Genomic DNA, 27076 nt, shown 5'->3' with positions numbered 1-27076 from the left:
AATATGGTGATAACCAGAACCGTAAGTCTAATCTGGAATTCAACCAGAAATCAGCAAGGCTGCTGGAGGATTGGCCAAATGTGGTACCTCTGTGGTGTTGCTCTGAGGATCCTGTCCACTGCATTCTGGACCAGTTGTAGATTCCAGATCAAGGCTAAGGGTAGGCCTGCATAGAGCAAGTTATAGAAGTCTAGTCTAGAGGTGACTGTCATGTGGATCACCATGGCTAGGTGTTCCGGGGCCAAGTAGGGCACTAGTAGTTTGGTGGTAGAATGCCATCCACGCTATTGTCGTGATCTGAGTCTCCATTGAGAGGGAGGCATTGAGAATCAGATCCAGGTTCCTGGTGGAGTGAGCCACTAATAACTGCACTCCACCCAGGATAGGAAGGCGCGCTTCCTGGCTTGGAGCCTTCCTGCCCATGTGCAGGACCTCTGTTTTTGAAGGACTGAGCTTCAGATGACTCTGAATAATATTTTTGGGGGAGAGTCATCCATCAGGATGAAGAGCTTGGTAACATCAGCATATTTGTGACAACCCAGCCCAAACCTCTACACCCATTTAGCAACATAATAGGGTTGGAGAGAGAACAGCTCCCTGAAGGTCTCCACATGCTAGCTGGTGATGGCTTGATGAACTCTCTCCTATTGTAAAATTGACATTTTACAACATTATGCAATGATGAAGAGTGTTCATTTTGTGGTAGAATGGGATGAGAAAGAATGTCATAGATATTGATCATAATCAACCAAACCTTCTATTATCTGTACAGCATGTTGGGGTATGACAATGAAACTGAGCACCACACTGTACAGTTAACATGCATAGTGAAGATAAAGATGACAATAAATTGCTAGCTGCATATTGTCTGAAATTTAGGTAGCCAGGAGAGGCAGCCAAGCATGGTCCCACCCTTTATATAAGGAAAACATTGTTCTGTGTCTTATTTGGAAAGGATGCTAGGAACAAATAAGTAGAATATAGACTTCCCAAACATAAAAGAAGCAAAAAATATTCTATATTTTTATACACCCCTAATAATGATTCTAAGAGCCTCTTGTGGCGCAGAGTGGTAAGGCAGCAGACATGCAGCCTGAAAGCTTTGCCCATGAGGCTGGGAGTTCAATCCCAGTAGCCGGCTCAAGGTTGACTCAACCTTCCATCCTTCCAAGGTCGGTAAAATGAGTACCCAGCTTGCTGGGGGGTAAACGGTAATGACTGGGGAAGGCACTGGCAAACGACCCCATATTGAGTCTGCCAAGAAAACGCTAGAGGGCGTCACCCAAAGGGTCAGACATGACTCGGCACTTGCACAGGGGATACCTTTACCTTTACCTTTTTAATAATGATTATATGCCCAAAAAAGTCACAGCCAAATATAGTAGGTTTATGTGGATGAGTATGAACAGTAAGTTTAGCATTCAGTCTTTGGAAAGCATTGCTCTCTTTCTTAGAGTAATCAGACATGCTGCATTCCTTAGAGATCTTGTGCAATATACTGTTTTCTCATTCTAAGGATTCTGGTAGTGGATAAATAGATTTCACAGTTGCACAGAAAGATTAAAGGGCATGCTTTCGTTACAATTCATCATATGCAACCTGGAGATAACAACACAACCAGATGCTTCATTGGAAGTGAAGTAATTTGAAAGCCATTTTTGGAATGTTTAACAGTGCCAATACTATATGGATTTAGTCCAGTCTAAATATTTCAATTGACTTAGATTGGAACTTAATTAGATTTTACAAGAAAGTAGCCATCATCATCTTTTGCGAGAGAGCAAGGGTGCAGCTCAGAAATGTTGAGAGTCTTTCCACCATTTGTAAATCCAATTGGAGCTTGATCTATAGAGGCTACCTTGAGTAGTGATTTGTTTGTCCTGTGATATTTTAAGCTAGGAACCTTAGAGGCTGAGCAGCAGAATATACTAAATGCTAAAATACAAATATTGATTATTATTCATATGCACATTTAAGATTTTGAAAACATCAATATTAATCATGCACTATTTCACAGATCCAATACATGGATAAAGAGACCTAATACAAAGGACCAAACATGTTTCTATCTCTCTTGGGATCTTCCTCAGTGATCTGATATTAGCATGCACTGATACAATGTTGCAATAGGGACTAAAAGGTGGTAAATATAATCTGAAATAGATAAAATATATCACATAGAGCGCTTTCCTTGTATCAATATATTTGGGGGACATCATCTGGACATGGAATTGGGGTCACTGTGGTGGGCAGGTAGTTGTGAATTTCGTGTACTCTGAATGTAGTTGGACTAGATGACCCTGGAGGTCACTTCCAACTCTATGATTCTATGTGCAACAGTGTATGATAAATATTGCTGCTTTTAAAATATTAAATGTGCACATGAATAGTAATAAATATCTATATTTTAATGTTTTGTATATACAAAATCTGTATATCTGTATATACTGCTCAAACTCTTTTGTTGTTCATAATGATGTTTTAGACCATTTTGGAAGATATTGGGGAAACATTCCAGATGTCTGCAGAAGGATCTGAAGAAGCATATAAATTGCTGATGTCATTAGCCACCAATATCATTTTTGTTTTGTTCTTAAACAGGCTCTATCCACCATGCAAGAATTAGATCCTTGACTTGCTAGCTTTGTTGAAATCTAGTTTCTCTCTCTTTCTGTCTCTCTTTCTCAGGTCATATAAAGGGTCAGACTAGAAAAGATCTCTGTGATGTATAACTACATTGTTTTTATTAGCCTTCTATCATTAGCAACTATCAGGGGGAAGCAAGAGGGAAAATCACCTGCTATTTGCTCCTTTAGGGAAAACAACAATATTAGCCATATGTTTTCTTTATTAGTGGACATAACATTCCTTATGTGAGATTAGACATTAGAAAGGCTAAAAAAGTTATCAATTTTAATGGTCCTAACTTTCACCCATATCTTGCTGAATCCAGGGGCAAATTATTGACTTCCCCATGCTTAGAAAACCTATCAATAAAATAACCAGAGCAATTCCTGCATGGACATATGGCTGAAGGGTTACAAGATGTAGATAACATGTATACCTTAAATATATGCCACCTTCACAGGGAAAAACAAACAAATTTGTCCTGCTTGTAGCAGGAACACTGGTAATTCCTAAGACACATATAACTAAAGCAAATGAACTTGCCTCTTAACCTGGCCAATAATATTTAGATAGTGGTGTAGTGGTATTGTAAGGTTATAAAAGGGATGTGTTACTTGAAATTTAAGACTTGGGGAAGGGGGACAGCTGGAGATGAGCTGTAATTCTGGGGGATCACCAGATCCCACCTGGAAGCTGACATCCCTAAATCCCAGTGGGGTACAATGCCACAGAGACCCTCTCCAAAGCAGACAACCAAGTCTAAACAATCGTAAATTCATACAAATTTGCACTGATTTTACTCTAGGAATCGTAGTAAAAACCTATTCCTGTAGGCTGGCTCCCTAAACCTCAGTGAGATACAATGCTACAGAGCTCCCCCTCTAAAGCAGCCATTTTTGCCTGGGGAGTTAATCTTTATAGTCTGAAAATAAATTGTAAGTCAAGAACCAGATTTACAGGCTCCACCTGGAAGTTGGCGGGTCCTGGGTTGGAACTATTTATTCAGGTGTGGAGATATGGCCTCACAATGGTACAACGCCTCAGAATCTATCCTCTAAAGCTGCCATTTTTGCATGAGGAACTGATCTTTATAGTCTGAAAATGAGCAACAATGGCAAAGACAAAGGGCGGCCTGCAGGCTGAGGGGGGGGGGCAGAGTGGTGTGGGTGTGTCCTACATGGGCTGTGGGTAGCCCTTACCAACAACCATTTTTTCAAGTCCATTCTTTATTACTAGGTCAGGGTTCAAGGATTACCCTCCCCCCCCAAAAAAAAAACCCTGAAATAAGTGGGAGTTTTATATTTCCTTGATATAGGTTAGCTTTTTAGAAATCAGACAATGGAAGTCAACATGAATCTAATGCTTTATTGCTATCCTCCCCTCCTTTCAAACAGTGTGAAGAAATTCCCTAATCAAAATGGGATTAAGATTTCAGAAATATGAAATAAAACATAAGTATTAAATATGACAAATTAAACAATGCAAGAAATTTTATTCCAAAGAAATAATGCAGTAAGAACAAGATAAAAACATACAGCAACATCTGATACATATTGTAGGTTTAGTCCACAGTCCCATTCTCTCAATTTATATGTCTTCCTGAAACATTCTGTTATAATACCCTATTTCCTTTACAAAAATGTCCTACTAAACAGTTGTCTAATGGTACCTTTAAGACTTACTTCTTCAATGTATGTATTTTTATGTCATTTTTGTGGAAAGCCACAAGAGAGGAAGCCACAAGAAGCCACAAGAGAGGAAGCCTAACGTGGCGATCTCTGCAGAGAATCTATGTATATGAAAAGTTTTCTTTCTTTCTTTCTTTCTTTCTTTCTTTCTTTCTTTCTTTCTTTCTTTCTTTCTTTCTTTCTTTCTTTCTTTCTTTCTTGACTTGATTTATTTGTTGACGTATTGACTTATAGATCTCGGGGTGGCTCACAACAATTGATAAGAATCCTGTTTTAAATCTACATCAACAAAAAACCTTGCCCTTAATAGTCCAATGCACCAACAAATTTCCCTATTGTGCCTAGAAGATAAATAGATGAATGGAGTGCTGGGTCAGTGAAAAACGTGGACTATAAATAATCTCTGTGAGGGCTCATACCTCTGCCAGCATCTTATTCTAATAGGCTGGATCCAGGGCAGAAAAAGCCCTGGCTCTGGTTGTGGCCAAGTGCACCACTATGGGCCTGGAGAATACCAACTAGTTGGAATTAGCTGACTGGAGAGCTCTTGGGGGTATATTCATAGAGGCAGTCCCTCAGGCATGCATGTCCCAGACTGTGTAAGGCTTTAAAGCACCTTAAACCTGATTCAGGACTTGACTGGCAGTCAGTGCAGCTGCAGAACTAGTCAGATGTGCGCTTTCCATGTGGTCCTTGATAGGATCCGGACATTCTGGACCAGTTATAACTTTCAGCTTAGGGATAAGGGAAGGCCCATATAGAGTGTGTTACAGTAGTCTAGCCTGGAGGTGACTGTCACATGGATCATTGTGGACAGGTGTTTCTAGGGTCAGGTAGGATGCTAGCAGCTTCACCTGGCATAGATGGAAGAAAGCCAGGCATGCTTCTTTAGTAGCACCTCCATAGTAAGGGAAGTATTGAAAGTCACCCCAAATTCTTGATGGTCTGTGCAGTCCAAAGCTGCACCCCATCAAGACATGAGAAGTGCACTTCCTCCTCTGGACCTTTCCTCCCCAATCACAGGACCTCCATCTTCAGAGGGCTGAGCTTAAAGTGGCTTTTTTTTTTTTTTTGGAGCCACTCTATCACAGTTCCCAGGCACTTGGCGAAAGAACCAGGGGGAATATTCAGCTGGTTGCTCATTAACGGATAGAGCTGGGTATTGTCCACATATTGGTGACAACCCAGCCCATACCCCTGGACAAACTGGGCTAGAGAGCATATAAAGATGTTGAATAGGATTGGGGAAATAACTATGCCCTATGGAGCCCCACAATGGAGGCCTTGATGCTTGCAAACTAAGTTGAATGCCATGGTAAGGTCTAACAGTACCAGGAGTGTCAGCCCACCTCAGTCCAGCTGTCTTTGGAGATCATATGTCAGAGAGACCAGCACTGTCTCCACCCTGTGGCTGGACTGGAAGCCAGATGTATTGTCTCCAATACTAAAGTTTCATCTAGGTACTCTTTTAATTGATCCTCAGCCAGCTGCTCCACTAACCTCCCCAGAAATGGTAGGTCCTAAATGGGGCAGTAAGCTGGTTTCTTCAACAGAGGCTTCTTGTCCACTTGCAAGGTTGCACTTGTCTACTTGCAAGGTTGCTCTCCTCCACTTCCCTTTTAGTGGGGGTAGAGATCGGGTTAGTTATTGAACCTTGCTGCCACTCTTGGCCTGCTATAACTATGTTGTTAAGGATTAGTTGTGGGTTCATGCTTTTATGATATTGTTTTAATGGGATTGTTTTATGCAACCCGCCTCGAGCCTCCGGGGGGAGGCAGGATATAAATAAAATGATGATGATGATGATGATGATGATGATAAGGACCTCAGATAAACAAAGTCATTGGGGTGGAGCATAGGAGGAGAGGCAGTCCTGTAAATATTAGGGTCCTAGACCATGAAGGGCATTATATCTGATGTCCAGTATCTTGACCAGAACCTAGTAACTAATGGGCAGTGAATGGAGGGTTGCAGAATGGGCAGAATATGCATGAACCACCCAGCTGCAGCATAAGGTATTAGCTGAAGTTTCCAAGTAGATTTTAAGGGGACCCCTATATAGAGTGTATCACAGCAGTCTAGTCTCAGTGTTACCATAGTGTGGAGTGGACAGATCAGCTGAATTGATATAGGAAGTCATCTTTCAGGCTAAATTAAGTTGGAAGAAAGCTGCATTTTGCAGCAGTATTGATTTGTTTCTCCAGTCATAATGCTGTGTTCAATATAACCCCTAAGCTACTGACCAAGTCAACCAGAGTCAGCTAAACCTATCAAAATTAGCAAGCATCAAGGCCTCATTTCCAACCAACATTACCTCTGTCCTATCAGGGTTCCATGTGGATTAGTACATTCTCAGCAGTCAGGCAGTTGCTCAAGACCTCTACTGCATACTGAGGAAATCTCGATAAAGAGATATAGTTCTGGGTGTTAACACACTGATGGCACTAAGTTCTGAAACTATGAATGATTTTTCCTAAGGCCTATACCTAGAGATTGAATTGTAAGTGGGATAGAACTGCACCCTGTGGAATCTGACAGGACAAATCCCACACTGATTATAACTGGCCTCCCGTGACAACCCTTTGAGTGCAGTCTGTAAGGAATGATTTAAATCCGTTCAAAGCCCATTCCTTTATAACTATTTCTACCTCCAAATGCTAAAAAAAGAGATCTACTGTATCACACAAATCCAGCAGGAGCAACACAAATCCAGCAGAAGCAACAAAATGGCATGACTTTTGTCTACAGCAGATGGAGATCATCAGCTAAAGTCACCATTTCTGCCAAAGTTCCACAGCCTGACCTGCAGCCAGACCAAAAATGGTTCAGACTACATGATTTATCCAAGAAGGCCTGGAGCTAGACTATCATTGCCATCTCTGTTAACTTTCCTAAAAAGGGCAAATTAAAGACAGGGTGATAATTAGCCATATCACTTTTGACTTAAACAAGGGGTGGATGATCACTTTTTTGAGTGGCCTAGAGCAGGGGTAGTCAATCTGTGGTCTTCCAGATGTCCATGGATTACAATTCCCTTGATCCCCTGTCAGCATTTGCTGGCAGGGGCTCATGGGAATTGTAGTCCATGGACATCTGGAGGACCACAGGTGACTACCCCTGGCCTAGAGGAGATGAAAGACATCAATGAATTGTTTATGCTTACCTGATTTTAGCAACCAGGATGGACAAGGTTCCAGAGACTTCATACATCCTAGGATCCATTCAACATCCATCAAGGTAACTGGATCAAAATACTCATGAACATGGTAGATAATGTTTCATCTGTCTGAGCTATGTTACAACTAGTGTCCAAGCTGAAGTGAATTCAATACATTTTGTCAGAAAAAAAACTTTGCAAAGGTACCACAACTAATTTGGTTCTTATGAGACAATAAAGGCTCAGGTTCTTCTAAAACCCATATTGAAATATAAACAAAATTGTATGTTCATAGAATTATGTTTAAGTTGTGCAATATCTTTACTAAGACCAATCAAATGTGCCCACATATTCCCAAACCAGTTGGATGTTCAATATAAAAATACAAATTAGATGAAAATATATTCCAGGAAAGTAGGGAAATCTGTAGTCTAACTGAAGAGAATAATTTCTTATGCTGATCAACCAGCATCTAGGATATTTTAATGTGGAACTCTTCCCCCCTCCCCCCACTGCACATTTTAAAAATATATATTATTTGCACTGCGAAAGCCAAGCTGGTTTAGGAAACAGTATTAGACAACCCATCATTAAACTTAATTGCAAATTCATTAGTCTTTTCTAGTTTTACTCCAAAATTGCTTTGCCAGGCTGTAGTGATAAATTATCTTGATATTCTATGGCTAAGTCATATAAAATAAGAGGACTTGGAAAGATTAATGATGAAAGGAAGGACAACTCAGATTTTTCTTTTTAATTGCACCATAGCTGAGAGGCATCAAATTCCCAGTAAAGGACTAACTATCATGATGTACTTCTCTTCCAGTGTCTCTTACTGCTACTAGTCATGTTTTAATTATGCTCTTTATATCTGTAAATGAGAATATATTGCTGATGGCTAAAAAAAATACAACATGGTCCTAGAGCAACTTTTTGAGTAGCACCATAATTTCCCCTTGATACTACAGATTACTAACTAGGTTTTGGGATTGTGGTGGTGTCATTTCTTAGCACTATCAAGCTGAGTGAAAGAATCTATTTGGTTTTGATTTTAGCAATTTCCTTCTCCTTTGTGCTTCTTATGCATAAGAGATGCACCTTCTTTGAAAATACCATATGTCATTAAACACCAGGGGTTTAGAGATAATTATGAGGAACATTATCCACAAAGAAAATGACCATTGTTTGTTACCATTTCCAGATAAGAAGATCTGTTTTAGCATTCGTAAAGCAATTTCCTTCTCTACACTAGTATCAGTAAGAGGAGCATCACGTAGGAATTTCCCCCCCCCCAAAAAAAGAGCAGAGTATCAGAAAATGTCAGAATATCAGAATTTCAATAAGCTTATGAAGCACACCTTCTACACATCTGTGCAACAGAACTGGCATTTATAAAAGTTATAGTAGTATATGAAAAAATAGAGTTTGGAGCTGATCTGGATAGCCCTCTTTGGAGCTCAGAAGCAGAGTCCCTCTGAGTTTTTATCCTGGACAGGGCCCGCCCTAACTCCTCCCCAGGTGGCCTTACCCTTTTATTTAATAGGAGTGGTTAAAGATATACACACACACACAGGAAGTTGAGAGTTCAGGATAATAAAGGTAAAGCTAAAGGTATCCCCTTGGGGTGACGCCCTCCAGCGTTTTCATGGCAGACTCAATACAGGGTGGCCTTGCCAGTGCCTTCCCCAGTCATTACCATTTACCCCCCAGCAAGCTGGGTACTCATTTTACTGACCTCGGAAGGATGGAAGGCTGAGTCAACCTTGAGCTGGCTGCTGGGATCGAACTCCCAACCTCATGGGCAGACAGCATTTCTGCCGCTTACCACTCAGCGCCACAAGAGGCTCTTGTTCAGGATAATACTAGTAAATGTTTTCAGCAAAGTGAAGGTATCAGCTGCTTCCAGAGTTCCAAACTATCCCTGGAAAGGGTGCCCTGCTGTTACTTGTCCTGGACAAAGAACCGCACCAGTTGTGGTTTTCTAGGACCCCACTGGCTCTGGTGCAATGGACCCCACAAATCCTGCAACCAGGCCTGATTCTGGGGCCTCCAGGAGTCATTGCAATAAATTTGCCTGGACATTTTCAACATTATTATTGAAAGTCTTTGGAGTAGAAGTCTTTGGAGGCATTGTGATATTTTTTATCACACATTTTTCAATTAGCTGAATACCGGGGACATTCCACACAGGGGAATTGCAGCAAAATTCTTACCTGCTGCAGACGCAGCAGGTAAAATCATGGTTTCAAATGATGCTGTCAGTCTCCTGCCCCTCCCAGTGTTGGTGTTGCTTTATCTGTCGAATTGTAGTGGTAGCTGTGTAATCGGGAAAACTGCATTCACCTTGGCAAAATGCTGACGGATGCTGCAATCACCAGCCAAGTTAAAGTGAGGAGGCGACAGCAGTATTTTTAACGCTAGGAAGATGTCCTGCCACTGCTCCCTCCTCCATGGTTTCCAGGGACAGGATGGAGTATTTTTTTTAAAAAATGGAGAACGTTGCCAGGGGAGGGCAGAGACCACAGTTGGAATCAATTCTCCATAAATTATCCCCAGGGACAACGATCCCTCTACTCTGGAGATGAATGACTGGAAAGTACAAGTTACCCCCCCTTGTTTTTTGTTTGTGAATGGCTGGAAACTACAGGTTACACCCCCCTCCCAAGGTTGACAGGTCCTCTCTGGCCGCAGGAAGTGGATGGGGGGGGGTGAAGTTGCCAGATACAGGCAAGTTAACTGCCTTAATTGGAATCAACTCTCCAAGGGATAAGTCCCCCCCCCCATGCCTTGGAGAGTTGATTGCAAGTGAGGTCTCTGCCCTCCCTCAGCAGTAACCTAGCCTAGAACTGGCAACCCCACCCCCATCCCCTTCCTGTGGCCAGAGGGGACCTGTCAAATCTGGGGGGGGGGATTTATGCCTTGAAGAGTTGATTCCAACTGAGGTCTCTTCCCTCCCCTGGCAGTAACCTAGCCTGGATCTGGCAACCCCACCCCCCATCCCCTTCCAGCAGCCAGAGGGGACCTGTTAACCCTGTGGGAGATTTATGCCTTGGAGAGTTGATTCCAACTGAGGCAGTTAACTTGTCTGGATCTGGCAACCTCACCCCCCATCCCCTTCCACCGGCCAGAGGGGACCTGTCAACTGAGGTCTCTGCCCTAGCCTGGATCTGAATCAACTCTCCAAAGCATAAATTTTCCCCAGGGGAGACGATCCCTCTAGTCTAGTGATGAATGACTGGAAAGTACAGATAATCTATGCCTCTGGGAACAAAAACCCGGCTGAGACTTACCTCGGCCAAATGTCAACACAGCAAAGGGCTTGCTGGGAAGGAGAGGTGACCACCCAGATGCCCTCTAGTGTGTGTGCTGCTGGAATGCAGCACACACAGCATCAAGGGCAGGGTGGAACCTGTAGTGACTATTTAAGTCGCCACCTGCGTGGGTCTTGCCCTCTTCGCCTCGAATGCTACGGGAGCTGCTCCCCTCCCATCCACCCTATGTTGTTGTATACAGGATTGCTCAGAGTTTTGAGGTGGCTGTGTTATGTTTTCCAATAATTGTCACAATAATTGTCACAGCTGCAGGTTTGCAGGGAGTCTGGTGTGCAATTGGACTCCTTGGGGTTTGGGGCCTCTCTTGAGGTGGTGCATATATGAGTGCAGCTTACCCAGCTGGGAGGCCAGGGGCTCATTTGCCAGGTGGCCTGGGGGCAGTCAACTCAGGTGGGTGCCTGGTGACTCCCTTGCATAGGTCACTTCCCTTAGTGATGGACTTCAGTAGGCAAGGGGATCTGCTCTCCCGGCTGGGAACGGTGCGGGTCCCCAGGGCGCCTCTAGACTCCATGGGTTGTTGGTGCAGTCTGCTGACTGCAAGGTCAGGCTCCCTCTCCCATGCTGTGCCAACTCTCCCATGGGGAGGTATAAAGCTGTGCGCTTGTTTATCCCAACATTGGTGTCGCGTCTTATTCCAGCATATAATGCCCTCCTGCAAGTCAAATGAAATTGCATTGCAACACTTAATTCTGTGTTTAAAAAGGGGGGGCGGGCTTTACATAGCTAGGTGAAGCTGATTGGCTGTCCAGTTGATTGGCATGCTCGAGGTGGGGGCGGCTAGGCAAGTTTGTGGCGTTTTCATTGCTCCTCGGCAAGAACCGGAATTAGGTGAGGAATGCTGGAGAAGAAACAGTAGCACTAGGAGAACGGAGATTTTGGCAAGGTGTGAAATGACAATGACATGCTACAACAAATAGCGATGGAATATTCAGTGCTGATCACGGATTTCTACCAGCTGTGTGGAATGGACCCCAGTTAGTCTCTCTCTCTCTCTCTCTCTCTTTCTGTTTTATGCCTCCAGTAAAGCGAAGAAGAGCTTTTTAGTACCCTGCTTTTTACTCCCCAAAGAACCTCAAAGTGGCTTATAATCACCTACCCTTCCTCTTTGCACAACAGGCACCCTGTGAGGCAAGTGAAGCTGAGATAGCTCTGCTAAAACCATGACTGCCCAAGGTTACCCAGCTGACTGGTTGTGGAGGAATTCTCTTAACCATTACACCAAGTGGGACCCATACTAGTGAAGAAAAGTGAAAAAATAAATGGAAGCAACTCTGTTGGTGCTCAGGTTCAATTTGCTACATTAGACTTCAATCACCAACCACGAAACTGCCAATGTTTCTTCTAGAGGGTTCCAACATATCATTCATCCCATGAGTCACGGGGAATAAATAGTACAAAGCAGTTCAATCCTGCTGCTTTTGTTTCTGGTTCTTGAACAGGAACAGTTTAGCCACAGCTTTTCAAATGTCTGTTGAACTATAACTTTTGTAGTCAATGGATTTACAAGGATTCTACTATCCTTAGGACTGTTCTGTCAGCCATCTTGCTCTGCCAATGGATATTTTTTGCAAAGAAATATTTGCTGTCACTTCATGCTGCCATGGAACTCAGGGGAAACAGAATAAGCCCTTAATTTAATTTCCTCAGATTGCATTCTGATGAAATACCAGAAGGATTGTGAATTACTAATGACTATTTTAAGCATGATTATTCTACCTCCACTGGAAACAATAAGAAAGGACTCAATTAAGCTACTTTAAAACTGGATGTGGGCCAATCCAATTTAAAATTATTACTTCATTGAGTTTGGACAACAGCTGCTTCTTTAGTAGTGCAAATCTTCTTTTACCGCTGAGCAAAATGTTGTACAGTAATAGCACTACAGAAAAATATATTTCTGGAATGAAATTTTTCAGAGTTTTGCTATTGCTAAATGATAGACAATTCTGTGATTAAAAATATTTTTAAACACTCAATGTGCAATATTTGTAATAGCTCATGGAATATTTTAACTATGTGCTCCCCTCACATTGTTTCCATTAACCTTGCATTAACCTTGAGGAGGCTGTGGGTACGCTTCTGGCCCCGGGGGGAAAGCTGCGCTGCTGTCGGGCGGGGGGGAGGAAGCCTTCCTCCCCAGCCCCAAAAGTACACCTAGCGCCCATTGTATTTACAAGTACAACGGGCTTTAAATCTAGTTCCTCATAAAGCTTTAATGCAGATGCTGCTGTTCCTATCAATCCATTTAGGATTATCTGCTGCAAACTAATTAGTGCATTTTGTGGAAGCACGCAGACTTTACACTCACTTGCTACTTCTCTGCAGGTACTGAGATCAAGCATATTACCATAAAAATTCACGTTTGCAAAAAAAGGTATCCAGAAGTTTAGTCAAGTATCATATACCAGGAGTGTCATATACCATATACTAATAAACATCTTGTTGGTTCACCCACATTAAATATGTTATCAGCTTATCAAAAATCAATTTTTCATTTTCCATTGCCCAGTCTTTATAAGCTTGGGCACATTAATTATTTTTTTCACTGACTCCAAAGGAGATTCAAGTATCACCTGTTATCTTGGAGATGAAGGATGTGATGTTTACTTTCAGTGAATAGGAAAGAGAAAGTGAAATGGAGAATGTTGAAAGATTCTCACAGCAAATCCCTGTTACTGAGAAAATAAGGATGTATAATGCAACATAAATTTAGCCACACTTTCCTCGTATTGCTTGCCAATCATGAATGTGCAGTGGAAGAAAACTGTCAGCTACCAGGTTTTATGACAAGCATCTCTTGTTTTATATACAGACAGAATTGAGAGGATTGCTTTCTACATTTAACCAATATGACAGTTAAGGTTTTATAGTAATAGTCATAAATTGATTTTGTGAATTTTGCATGTTAAATTGTAAGTTTTATGCCACCCATTCTAAATGGACCGCAGTCTAGAGATGCTAGACTGAAGAACAGAACATACGAAGGACAGATGGTAGGCAGGGGGAATCTCTGCCATGGAACTAGAACTGGCATAGAACTGACACATCTAACTGTCATCCAGTTAAGATGTTTTACCCATGTATCTGAACTGCCAATGTGAGGAAAATATACATAAAAATTGCTGTTTCAGGTCATTACTTCAGTTTCTCTGAACAGTATTCAGAATCTGGAATTCCTGGTAATCTACCCGCAAATCTGTGCTGTTTTCAAGTTTGTGTGCTTACCAAATCAGCTGGAGTACATGTCCGTGCTTGTACTAATTTTTCATATTTGCATTTCCAACTGGCGTGGGTGGAAGGGCTAAGGATAGTAGTTGAATGCTTGTCATGGGAAAGGTATGGAGACAGAGATGATGGAGGAAGAAAGAATTTTTTTCCTCCCAATCCTCTCAGGCCACCAAAGCAGGCCCCCCACAACATCACAGCTCCTCCATTCTAGCCAGTAGTTTGCACTTTGAGTACTGGACTGGCAGAGTAGCATAGCTAGCCATAACAAGCTACACTGGCCCTTACAGTGTCTTAGGTTGCCTTTACAACAATGCCTCTTACTGCACCTTTATTTTCATTGCACTGAGAATTCTACAAAGCACCCTGTTGGACTGATTGTGTAATGGGGAATCTTTGCAGAGGAACTGGGGATGCTCAGAAGTTATGCAAGAACCCTATAGACTTCCCACATATTTCAGTCAACTTCCCAGTAAACCAAAAGGGAAAAGGCCATAGCACTGATATGTGTGTCAGTTGCACTGAGTGTAGTTCTATTGCAGAATGCTACCAAACCAAAGCAATCTATGAACAGTAGTCCACCAGAGATAAAAACCAGTGACTATCCCTTTACTCTTTAATTCCAAGGGAGAGGCACAAGACAAGCACTCTCCCACCTCTCACTGGTAAAAATAGAAAGTGCCACTCCAACATTGATGAAGATGTTTTGGAGAACAATGTTTAAACAGCCACAAGTCAAAAGCAGAGATCTCAGCACATATGTAACTATTCTTCTTAGTTCCTCTCACTCACTGTTACAATAAGAGAAGAAAACTAATGTAAGAATAATTTATTTTAAAACTAATCCAAGCTTTCACTGTAATTTTTCTATTATACCAGTCTGACAGAGAGGTGAGAGTGTGGTCTGGTAAAACAAAGCCATTTTGTTTCATGTGCTTGAAATTTGGAGGTAAGGGGACTTAAAAGGAGAGGGAGGACTGTGTTCCATACAAATTTGGTGGCATTGTGTTCAGCATCTACTACCCCCAGAGACTCTCAAATTGACAATGTGCAGAGCATGTGCGGAGAATATAGTCCACAAAATCCAGAACACAAAATCATCACGTGGATTTCTAACATGAAGAAGTAACACCCTGCACAAAATGAAGCAATTACAGTAAAAAATCTTCCCTTCGCCTGAATACAAAAATATAACCATTTTTTCTCAATGTATAACCCTGGTTGTTTTATTAGAAAATGACCTCAAGTTCATTTTTAAAGGACCTCTAAATTTAGATTATGAAACTATCCATTGAATGAAAATGTGAATTAAAGTGCTCTGAAAAGAACGGGAGAGATTTTATCTCAATCTACCTACCTACCTAACTACCTACCTATATCACATGCCTTCCATGTTCCTGCCTTCCAACACTTCCGTTGGGTGTCAGACTCAGCAGATTTCAAGAAGAAATACAGAAATAGGCACAGGATGAATGAAAGAAAGCTCATGTTAATCTCCACCCCTCAGATGCTTAAAAAGATGGGGATACTTGGAGAAAGTTCCAGAGAATGACCTTAGTATATAAACTAAGGTCATTCTCTGGAGCTTTCTCCAAGTGTCTCCCCCCCCCCCCCCATCTTTTAAAGTCTGGATTAAAGTGATATGTAGGCTATACTTCTAGCCAGTCCCTCACTGAAAAATGAGATTGCATTTATTATACATACTGAGTTTTTGGAATTCAGTGAAAAACATTAAGAATACTGCAAGATTCTACTTTTGAGTGTTTCGTCAATATCTAAACAATTTATGTCACTGAGAAAATTTATATGAAAGCGTGTTTCATAACCAGTCCATGATTTGACATAACTGTGTGATAATAAAGAACATTGCTTTGATCTAGATTCTGTATCTTGGCTGCCAGTGTTTTTTTTTATTATTATTATTATTTTAGCTGAAACTTGGAGATCTCTTGGAATTACAACTGATCTCCTGACTACAGAGATTAGTTCCCCTTTGGCGGCTTTCCCTTGATCCATCCCCAAATTTCCAGAAACTTCCCAATGTGAATTTTACAAGTTCACTCAAAATGCTAAGCGTTATATTTCACCTACAATTAAAGTTGACTTAAGTTTCACATAATACATCTTGCAAGCATCTTGGCTAGCATACGTTGTCTTCTGGATAAACTGTGGACTACCTGATTTATCCCCAAATATAAAGAAACCATACACCTCAACAATACAAAGCTCAGCTTGTTAGGCTGCATGATATGAACTGCTGTCTCCCACTACAGAAAACTATACAATGCATTTGTCAAGTCCCTAAGGCAGCAGAATTTCTTTTCATCGTACTATCTAGATAGCAGTAAAACTCATTCTACTGCTGCTTACAAAATTATAATTTGTATCAATAAATAGAAAAGAGGAGAACTAATTAGTAGGGAGCTTCCTTTAACCTCTCTCTTTCTTTGATATCCTTCAGATCTTAGTAAAGTGTTTCCAGCATAAGCCCCATAGGTGCCGGGTGTTCTCTCATAATCACTGCAAAATTAAAAACCTAATTAGGTCAACCTTGATAGTTTTTGCTGTGCTGATGTGAGTGGTACCACCTGACACAGAGTGCTTAATTAGTGGAAACATTCTCTACTATATGAAAAAATACTGATTTTCTTGTTCTTACAGAAAATAGATTCTGGCCTATCACAGTTGAGCATGTATTAATCAGCTCCAATTTCCACCAGTTATTATTTTCAATAAGTTGTCCCTAATTTATTTCCCACTCAAATGAGGGAAAAAAACAAGCTGTACCATAACTGAAAAAAAACTTTCATTTAATATATTACATGGATTCACAGCTACCATTTTCCTGCCACTGCTCCTGCAGCTGGTTGGAGAAAAATAATTGGGGAAAAATGCTGACAGCAATGGTGTGACATCACTTATGGGGAATACCCAGAAGTGATGTCAGTCATCTCTAGGAATCACCAGAAACTATGTGATCTTCTGTGATGATTCCTAGAGAGCACTGGTGTCATTTGCAGACTTTCCCCAGAAGAGACGTCATACAATTGTGTATGGCACCCCCATAGACTGCCAGCCAGTTTCTGGCAATCCTACAAGGACTGTCCCTCATTATATTTCATCCTGAGCAATGATCCTAGGGTGTGGATTTCATTTGTTTGTAAGACTAATCTACAATTTAAAAAATTTAGGGGGAGGCATAATCTCACCTTTTAAAATGGAAATACAAACAGATCTCCCAAAATCTTATGAGATCACATTTGGTACTCTAGGCGTTTGGCCTTGATTGCAGGTTTGGAGAAGCTATGATGAAGAGTGGGAATGAAAGAGGATAACAAATAGAAGAGAGGAAGTGGATTCCTGTTGGGGTCGGATTTCTCTTCTCTGTGAATTTCATAGGTTCTAAGCTTGTTCTGTTCTATTGAAGTGTTGGTAATGTTTTGGCCCATATAAAATATTTTCTTATTATGATACAATAATTGCCTTATTTTTGAGCTACTCAGATGGCAGAACTGCCTTACTCTGGCAAGATACATTGCAAGATATTCTGAGAAATGCTGGCAGGCAGATGTATATTCTTGTTAACCCCTTTTCAAATACACACATACAAAGCAAGCACAAGAACTCCTCTTACAGTGACCCACATTGACTTGTGCCTCCATATACCTTTCCCCACTACAACATTACAAATTCCATCTGGTTTATGCATAATCAGTGGCTCCCAAACTCAACAGTATAGCTTGCCTCTTCCAATTTATAAAAGAAATCATTACAAATTACAATAAGTTTGAAAAACCCTCTTAAATTGGGGTAGCTTTATTTCCTGTGAAGGCATCACCTTTTTTTCCCGTCAGATTGAAGCACTTCATTAAAAATAATATACTATTTTTTCCAACTTTGTTAGGCTTGAAGCAAAAGAACAATGCTTATTTCCATAAAAAACATAAATAGTTAATACTATAATTGCAAACTGGAGCTTCCAGCACCTTGAAGCACAAATAAACAAACACATGGTCTTCCAATCAAAGCCTTCATGTAATTCTCTGTGCACACTGTGTAATATTGATAAGCATGACCTGTATGAACTGAATAACAAATAAGCTTTGATTCATGCAAAATAAAGGATCTGTCAACATGGACTTCTAAGTCACAGAACTGAGCTGGTACCACAATCCATAGTAAGGAAAAAAGACATGCTGTATTTTAATTAATTCTACTACTGAGTCAAATTCTTTCTTTAGAAAATTGCATTGTCTTTTATCCAGAACCATTTCAGCCGGTCTTGACTGAAACAGCTAGATTTGAGTCAAGTAGCAGCCTAGAGACCAACAAAACTTTCAGGGGATGAGCTTTCAAGAGTACAAGCTCCCTTATCTGGCTTTACCCTTTTTAAAATGTAGAGGCATTTGTGAGAAGGGCAGGCCTACTCAGTTCTCCCAGCTGTTACTCAGTGGGCGCTTTCACACATGCTACATAATGCAGTTCCAGTTCCCTTCAGCGACTGTTTGTAAGTGGATTTTGCCATATCACACACTAAAATCCAGTTGCAAAGTACATAGAAAGTGGATTGAAAGTGTGTTATTTAGTGTGTGTGAAAGTGCCCAGCTTCTTTTAAAGGAGCATTCTATAAGTAATGTTTCTTTAAAATTTAAAGGAAGTCAGTCATTGAATAACAACTGCGTATCCAGAGGCATTAGCATCCTTTCCCTCCCTCCCTTTGTCCCCACCCTGGCCTCTTTGAAACACATGTGAAATTCTAGGAGATGAATTTCCATTACTACCAGAATTTCAGGAGTGTCAGTGTGATATACTCAGGTCCAACCTGAAACAATGATTTTTGCCCAGATATACCCAAATATACATGGTATAGGTGATGACTATTGAGCAGTCTAGATAGACAGTGTTTTGGTGCATGCCCATTTTTTGGGGGGTGGAGGGAGGGCAGAGATGCATTCATTTTTTCATCTTGTGTCCAAGATGCTTGGCACAAACTAAATAGAACCAGTGATTTGGCTCATGTCTGGTTGATACCTTTGAACATGGTAAGTTCAACTGATGTGAAATTTGAGGTATCTCTATTTGGAATGGGCAGCTAAAGACTATGGCTGTCATGACAACAAGACGTTGTAGTCCCATTTTCTGTCTCCCAACAGTTTAGATAAGAGTTCAGTCAAACTAGATTTTAGACAAATTAATCATGGAAGGGGCTGTCTATAAGGTCCATTATTTATATTAGTTCTGTAAATTCAAAGCACTTGTACTGTTAAACCTTCCATTAAGTAATGTTTGAAAAGTATTTTGATGAAGAACATCACCAGTTAATTTTAAGTATTATTCATATCGGAACCAAATTTGAACTCTGTTCCTTTGAAAGTTATTTCACCTAATTAATCTGTAAACCGCCCGTGGCGCCGCGGGCGCCACGGACTAAATAAAACAGTAAGGGGTCCTGGGGCGGGATGAGTCCGGGATGAGGAAGGGTCCAGATTGGACCCTTCCTCATGACAGACAATCGGAGGGACCAATCGGCAGGCGCAAAGCGCCTGCCGATTGGTCCCTCCAATTCCCAGCCCCAGGAACTGCGAGCCGCGCGCAGCGCGGCTCGCAGTTGCTCCCGGCCTGACGCCCAAGGCCGCCGTCCAAGGGAGCGCAGAGCAGCCATCCGCGCTGCCCCAGAAGAGAGAGGGCAAGGAAGAGAGCGAGCGAGCGAGCGAGCGAGAGCACCACCGCCCCCGTCGCCAGACAGCCGGGCAGGGAGGCTTCTCTTTAAAAAGAGAAGCCAGCTCGCTGGGACGGCGGCGTGACGCGGAGCCCCCATCCGCCCTGCCCCAGAAGAGAGAGGGCGAGGAAGAGAGCGAGCGAGCGAGCGCGCCGCCCCCCTGCCCAGCCTCCCTGGGCGGCTGGATGGCGGCTCCGCGTCACACCGCCGCCCCAGTGAGCCGGCTTCTCTTTTTAAAGAGAAGCCTCCCTGCCCGGCTGACTGCCTGCCTGCCCCGGACGCTGCTTCCAACGCACAGGCGCACGCCCCGACGGACAGCCAGGCAGGCGGGTGGAAGGAAAAGGTCGGCCGCGACGGTGGAGAGAGCATGACGGGAATTGTAGTCATGCGTCAGGCCGCTGCCTGGGACAACTCCTGGACTCCTGGGTAACCGAGAAAAACAGAACCGCCGCTCAAGAAAAAGAACCGCCGAGAAAAAGAACCGCCGCCCGCCACCCAACTGAGCCCCCGAAGACCAGCAGAGAGCAGCCAGGACCAGCGCAAGGGCGGTAAGTGGACCTGGGGTTCTGACTGGCCTTGGGAGGGAGGACCGCGGCGCCGCTTCTCGGGGGGGGGGTTCTGAGAGAGGCGGTGGGTGGGTGGCTGGGAGCGTGTCCCTTAGCCTTCCCCCTTCTCCCCTTCAAACCCCAACCAAAAAATGCAGGTAGTCCCCCCCCAAACCCACACTCACTGCTAGCGCCCATTGCATTTAGAACTGCAATGGGCTTGATTACTAGTTAGTTCATATTTGTAAAGCACTTCAAATATGCCCCCATTATACATTATGCTTATTAACAGGAGAATAAAACCTAGCAAGGACTGCTGCTACATAACCTTCATTAATCTCAACAGGACTTGTGTGGGAAAGACATAGATGTGAAGAAAATAATTATTGTCAATTAAGGACTGAATTGATTCCTAAATCCAAAAACTCCTTGTCATGGCTATATGTTGATCTATATTTTTATTTATATATTATTTTGTTGACTCCTTTGTGGAATTTCCTTGATTTTCAGGCTGGCACATTGGCTAAATAAGATGCTACATCAATGAACAATATTAACATGGCCACAGCTTTCATTTATTTCTGCAGGGAAAGAGGGTTGGCCCCCCAGGCATGAACGTGACCCAGCATCAGTTGGCCTATGGCCTGGGAATAACTGTGCCAGTAAGTAGATTGATTTCTTGGGAATCCTTCCCCTTTTGTGTTTCTCCCTGCTACTATGAGTGGCTGCTGTTCTACAAATGGGGTCCCACCATGCACCACCCTCCTGCTTCCACTCATTCTGCTGCATTCCTTTCTGATGCTTCCAGCCCTCTGTGGTTCCCCAGATGGCCAGCACGATCTGGTATATCTTACATAGATCTCTTTGTTTATTTTATCTTCACAACAAATCTGTCAAGGAAGTTAGAGAGAGTTTTTATGACTGATCAAGATCACACTGTCATCTTTCATGACAAGGCTTCTTTCAAAGCCTGACACGAAGTCTATCTATCATTTTTGTACCAATTTCCAGTTTCTTGTTTCCTTCCCCCTCCCAACAATTCCCCATCTTTTCCCTTTTGTTTTCAGATCTGTTCATGTAACATCTGTGCATTTGCTGATGTTGTATATTCCTTTTCTGAGGGGTTTACTTTTATTGTTTAGGGTAATTTTATAATAGTTAACTTTTACATTTGGAAGTTTGCAAAAGCTTACATGCTGGTCCCAGGTGACCCTCTCTTTCCAGATACTAGCATCTGCATGCAAGAGGCATTTACATATCCACAGATTTTGCCATACTGGCAAGTAGCTATATATAAGTGTAATTTTAACTGACTGCACTGTTCTGAGTTGATTTAGGAACCTAGTACAAGCACATTTAATGTTGCCTTTCTATTTTTCACATTTCCCAGACCTAATATTTGTGCTCTTAGGAATACTGTGATTTATGCATGTTCACACCAACAAAAATAGGGCAGTAACATAGGGATGTATGATTTGAGCTTTAGTAATTAGATCCAAACTACATCTCCAGCAGTTTTGAATCTGTACAGCAGCAGGATTTTAGATGGCTGCTGGTCAGGTAACCATCGATCCTATCTAGTGGATTACTGAGTCTGAACAATTGTTAGATTTCTCTTTTAAAAAGCTGAGTTACATGTACTTCTTTTGTGCCTGGACAATTGGTAGGATTCATTAGGGACTGAACAATAAAGGCCTGCAAAACAACAACAACAACAACAACAACAACAACAACAACAATCTTTTTCAGGTTTGGATATACTGTACCTGAAAAATATTGATATTTCCTGATATTCCCAAATTTGATAAATATTCAGGAATGCCACATTTTCCAGCTCCATGAGCTCGAGGCATTTAAAGGGACCGAGATCCCTTTAACAGTCTGGGATTTAGACTTTAGTCCAAGCTGCACAACTCCATGGTTTGGAGCGAACTGAGACACTGAGACAGTTAATCAGTCTTTTTAACTGCCTGGAACTCAGACCTCCGTCCAAGAAGAAGCTGCTTTTTATATCCTGCTTTTCACTACCCCAAGGAATCTTAAAGCAGCTTACAATTGCCTTCCCTTCCTCTGCCCACAACAGACACCCTGTGAGGTAGGGCTGGGAGAGCTCTGACAGAAATTACTCTGTCAGAATAGCTCTAAGAGGAATGTGACTAGCCCAAGGTCACCCCGCTGGCTGCATGTGGTGAAGTGGGGAATCAAACCCAGCTCTCCAGATTAGAAACTGCTGCTCTTAATCACTACACCAAGTCACTCAGCTTTGTGGCTTGGAATGAACTGAGACACCAAGGCATTTAATGGGATCATGTTGGTCCCAACAAATCCTGAATATTTTGGAGATTTTTCAAGACCACCCATTTTGATAACTAAAAAAATATTAAAATTTTTTATCTGGCTGAAATAATACCTGAAAAAAAATAAAATAAGGATTTCCTGGTTCAGATTAGCTGAATGCACATAGTGGCCGGTGAGTTACCAGAGGATGCCGTTGCAGTGGTGGGTGGGCGGGCCAGAGGAGATGCAGCCATGTCAGCCCAGCAGGGAGTGTGGGTGCGCTATGGTGGTGCCCCGGATGGCGGCATGAGTGGCGAACTCGAGGATGCGCCAATTTAAGGCTCAGCGAGCATGAGCCCAGCCCTTTCGCAGCCACAATCCAGGAGACAGCGGCCCATCTTTTTAACAGTTGCATTTAACCATCCATACAGAAATGGCCAGAGAGTTTTCAATGGAAAATAATTGAATGTTGGCAGTTTTGTTTGTTTTAATGTCAGTGGCTGACACTATTTCTCCTCCACTAGGAATCAGTGGAGAGAGAACTATGTCTGCTTTGAAAGTAACCTACTATGGATGATGTAAAATCATCATCTTTGGTCCAATTTGCTTGAAACTTGTGCACTCTTTAGAAGAAGAAGAAGAAGAAGAAGAAGAAGAAGAAGAAGAAGAAGAAGAAGAAGAAGAAGAGTTGGTTCTTATATGCCACTTTTCCCTACCCGAAGGAGGCTCAAAGCGGCTTACAGTCGCCTTCCCATTCCTCTCCCCACAACAGACACCCTGTGAGGTGGGTGAGGCTGAGAGAGCCCTGATATTACTGCCCTGTCAGAACAGTTTTATCAGTGCCGTGGCGAGCCCAAGGTCACCCAGCTGGTTGCATATGGGGGAGCGCAGAATCGAACCTGGCATGCCAGATTAGAAGTCCGCACTCCTAACCACTACACCAAACTGGCTTTAGATTCAAAGGAGGACTATGTTTGGGGGAGGGAAAACAGCTTTCTTATTCCTTGATATGGATTCTGACAAGCCAATCTCATGTGATTAGAATTCATTTTCATTTAATTAAAATGATTCCTATAATCTTTAGGAGCTTATCTCAAAATATTAAAGAATAATCCATTTTAATCAAGTTACTGTACATGTTGAAATAAATACAAGTTGTATGATCACTGGAGTAGGCCTGGAAAACATCATTTACACAGATGAAATTGCCTTAATGAGAATCAAATAATCAGTCAAAGAAAACTTTGACTTTTTAAAAACAGCTTAATGACATATTTTCTCTCATTGCTTTCTTCCTTAGATGGGATAGGATTTTGGGAATGGGAGGGATTTCTAAGATCAAATGCAGTTGTTGATAGATTTGTAGGAGATAGCAGCAGCTGTTGTGAATGGTGACAGGGAATATCTGAACTCCCACTACTATGTGTTAAAAGGGAGATAGATGCAGTGGGTTTAGGGAAGCAGTACCATTCAGTCAGGCTAGTGGAACCCAGAGTTGGTTAAGCACACAGAAATAGCTTAGTTCTTGCTCTGCTTGTCAGTAACAAGCAGAGCTGATTTTTCATCACCTAGATTGGCTGCTTGTGAACAGCTGGAGCCTGTTCATCAGGTTATCTATGATTTAAGGCAATTGAGCACACTACAATCACGTCAGCAGCATTCATATATGCATGCTCTTATATACCCACCTGATGTTCTAATCCATCATCCTAGACTTTATGGAGATTCAGTTGCCTTCCTCTCCCCACAATAGGCATCTTGTGTGATATGTGGGGCTGAGAGATAGTTCTAAAAGAATATGACTGACCTAAGGCTACCCAGCAGGCATGAAGAATGGGGAATCCAACCCAGTTCTCAAGATTAGAGTCCGCCACTCTTAACCACTATACCACACTGGCTTTCAGTACTATGCACTGTTTCAGAGTCTATTGTTGAAATATAGAGTGAGCATAAATGAGAGTCAGTTCTTGTTGTATCTGGAGAACTGCCAAGGACCCAGCTTGATGTCAGCATTGTAGCTTACAATGTAATTGACCAATGCATGGCTAGATCCCATTTGCTGGATCCAGTCAGTTTAAACTGAAACTGACCAATAGAAAATACTGGTTCCATTGTTCACCTGTGTATATAGGTTGGGGAGGGGGTGAGAGGAAGTTCAGTTCAGTTTTCAGTTCTGCTTGTACCATGCTAGGGTCTTAATAAAGAACTCAAATCACCACCGGTGTCTGTGTCCACCTCTGAATCCATGGACTTAACTGTTCTTTATAACTATTTTTTAAATTACCATTTGGGTTTGTCTAAGCCTATATTAGAGCCACCTGTGGTGCAGGGTGATAAGGCAGCCAACATGCTCTCTGAAGCTCTGACCATGAGGCTGGGAGCTCAAGGTTGAGTCAGGCTTCCATCCTTCCAAGGTCAGTAAAATTACCCAGATTGCTGGGGGGTAAACAGTAATGACTGGGGAAGGCACTGGCAAACCACCCCGTATTGAGTCTGCCATGAAAACGCTGGAGGGCGTCACCCCAAGGGTCAGACATGACTCGGTGCTTGCACAGGGGATACCTTTACCTTTAAGTCTGTATTAACAGTATTAGCAGTCTCAAAGGCTGACAGTTTGACTGGATCAGCAGCATTTCACATATGTAAACTGTCATAGTCCTTATGGAAGGAAGCATATACATTGTTCTGAATAAATAAATGTATTGCAGTCACGATTTGTTACCCCCGATTTCTTGTCCATCTCTGATTTCATTTCTGGGTTTCCAGACAAAATTCTGTCAGCCACAAGACAATCCTGCAAGAAGTTTCCTTATTTTAACTGTGAAGCTATTACTGTGAACTATTACTAATATATTACTCTAATTATTAGTATTATTAATTTGAGTTTTATACTGCCCTCCCAGAGAAGCCTAGTATGCTTACAGTTATGCAAGCCATCTATGTATTGGAGCTACTTCAGGCACTCAAACATGTTGGAATGGCATGAATAAGGAAAATTTTAAAAATGCAGCTTTCATGTAACAAGAAAATCAAATCACACTAAGGTACCTGAGTTCACAGATTTCATTTTCTCTTGTTGCATTTTCTCTAGTAAAGGTAGTAACACTGACATAGTAAATCAGGCTAGCCTTATCTCGCAAATACATTCTAATCCTGGGGAGAAGGGAATAGACACCTTCTAAGCCCACAATAAACAACAACACAAGGCTATGAAGTTTAATAGTTTATGTTTTCAGTTAACAAGTAAATCAGAAAATGAAAAAAAGAAACTCTAGAGTGCTAGAGACTTGGGCACTAGAATGATGAAACCTACCTACACTGTTTTAAAACTCTGGGGCCATTCATTTAATTTTCCAACTGTTCCCAAGCAAGGTGATGACTAAGGAGATAAGCTGCTACTACTAATGAATAACAGCTAAAGGTAAAGGTAAAGGTATCCCCTGTGCAAGCACCGAGTCATGTCTGACCCTTGGGGTGACGCCCTCTAGCGTTTTCATGGCAGACTCAATATGGGGTGGTTTGCCAGTGCCTTCCCCAGTCATGACCGTTTACCCCCCAGCAGCAAGCTGGGTACTCATTTTACCGACCTCGGAAGGATGGAAGGCTGAGTCAACCTTGAGCCGGCTGCTGGGATCGAACTCCCAACCTCATGAGCAAAGCTTTCAGGCAGCTGCCTTACCACTCTGCGCCACAAGAGGCTCATGAATAACAGCTACTACTAATAAATTATGGAATTACACCAGAGCAATAGAAATAAAATATAAAATATACCTGTTTGTACCAAAGTGAATAGTCTTCCAGCATTCTGAGGCTTCAAATATATCACCACAAACTGATAACATCTTAATATTTGTGTGTGTTCTTTTGCTTTTTAGTGGGTCAATCAACAATAAAGCAGAAAAAAAAAATACCCTTTTTATACTAATAGAGAAAGTGGCGTAGGAACAGTAAAAAGCTAATACAAACCTTAACGGTCATTCAGATACCCAATCCTAAATTCTACCTTTTTCTTGAATGATGCTTATAATGGAGTAGTTCAGCTTGCTGGAGGGTAAATGGTAACGACTGGGGAAGACACTGGCAAACCACCTCGTATTGAGTCTGCCATGAAAACGCTAGATGGTGTCACCCCAAGGGTCAGATTGCACAGGAGATACCTTTACCTTTTATAATACTTATGGTTCATATGATGGAGAGCCAGCTTGGTGTCGTGGTTAAGAGTGCAGCAAGCCAGGTTTGATTCCCCGCTCCCCCAAACACAGCCAGCTGCTCGACCGTGGGCTTGCCACAGCACTGATAAAGCTGTTCTGACCAAGCAGTAATATCAGGGTTCTCTCAGCCTCACAAGGTGTCTGTTATGGGGAGAGGAAAGGGAAGGTGACTGTCTTTTCTCAGGTAGAGAAAAGTGGCATATAAGAACCAACTCATCTTCTTATTGAGCTCTCCAAATTCTCCACTTATTGGGGAATAGAGGCCTATCAAGAGAAGAGGCCTATCAATTATAA

This window comes from Paroedura picta, chromosome 2, assembly GCF_049243985.1.
Source record: "Paroedura picta isolate Pp20150507F chromosome 2, Ppicta_v3.0, whole genome shotgun sequence".
NCBI lineage: Eukaryota > Metazoa > Chordata > Lepidosauria > Squamata > Gekkonidae > Paroedura > Paroedura picta.
Note: the sequence above shows the minus strand (reverse complement) of the source record.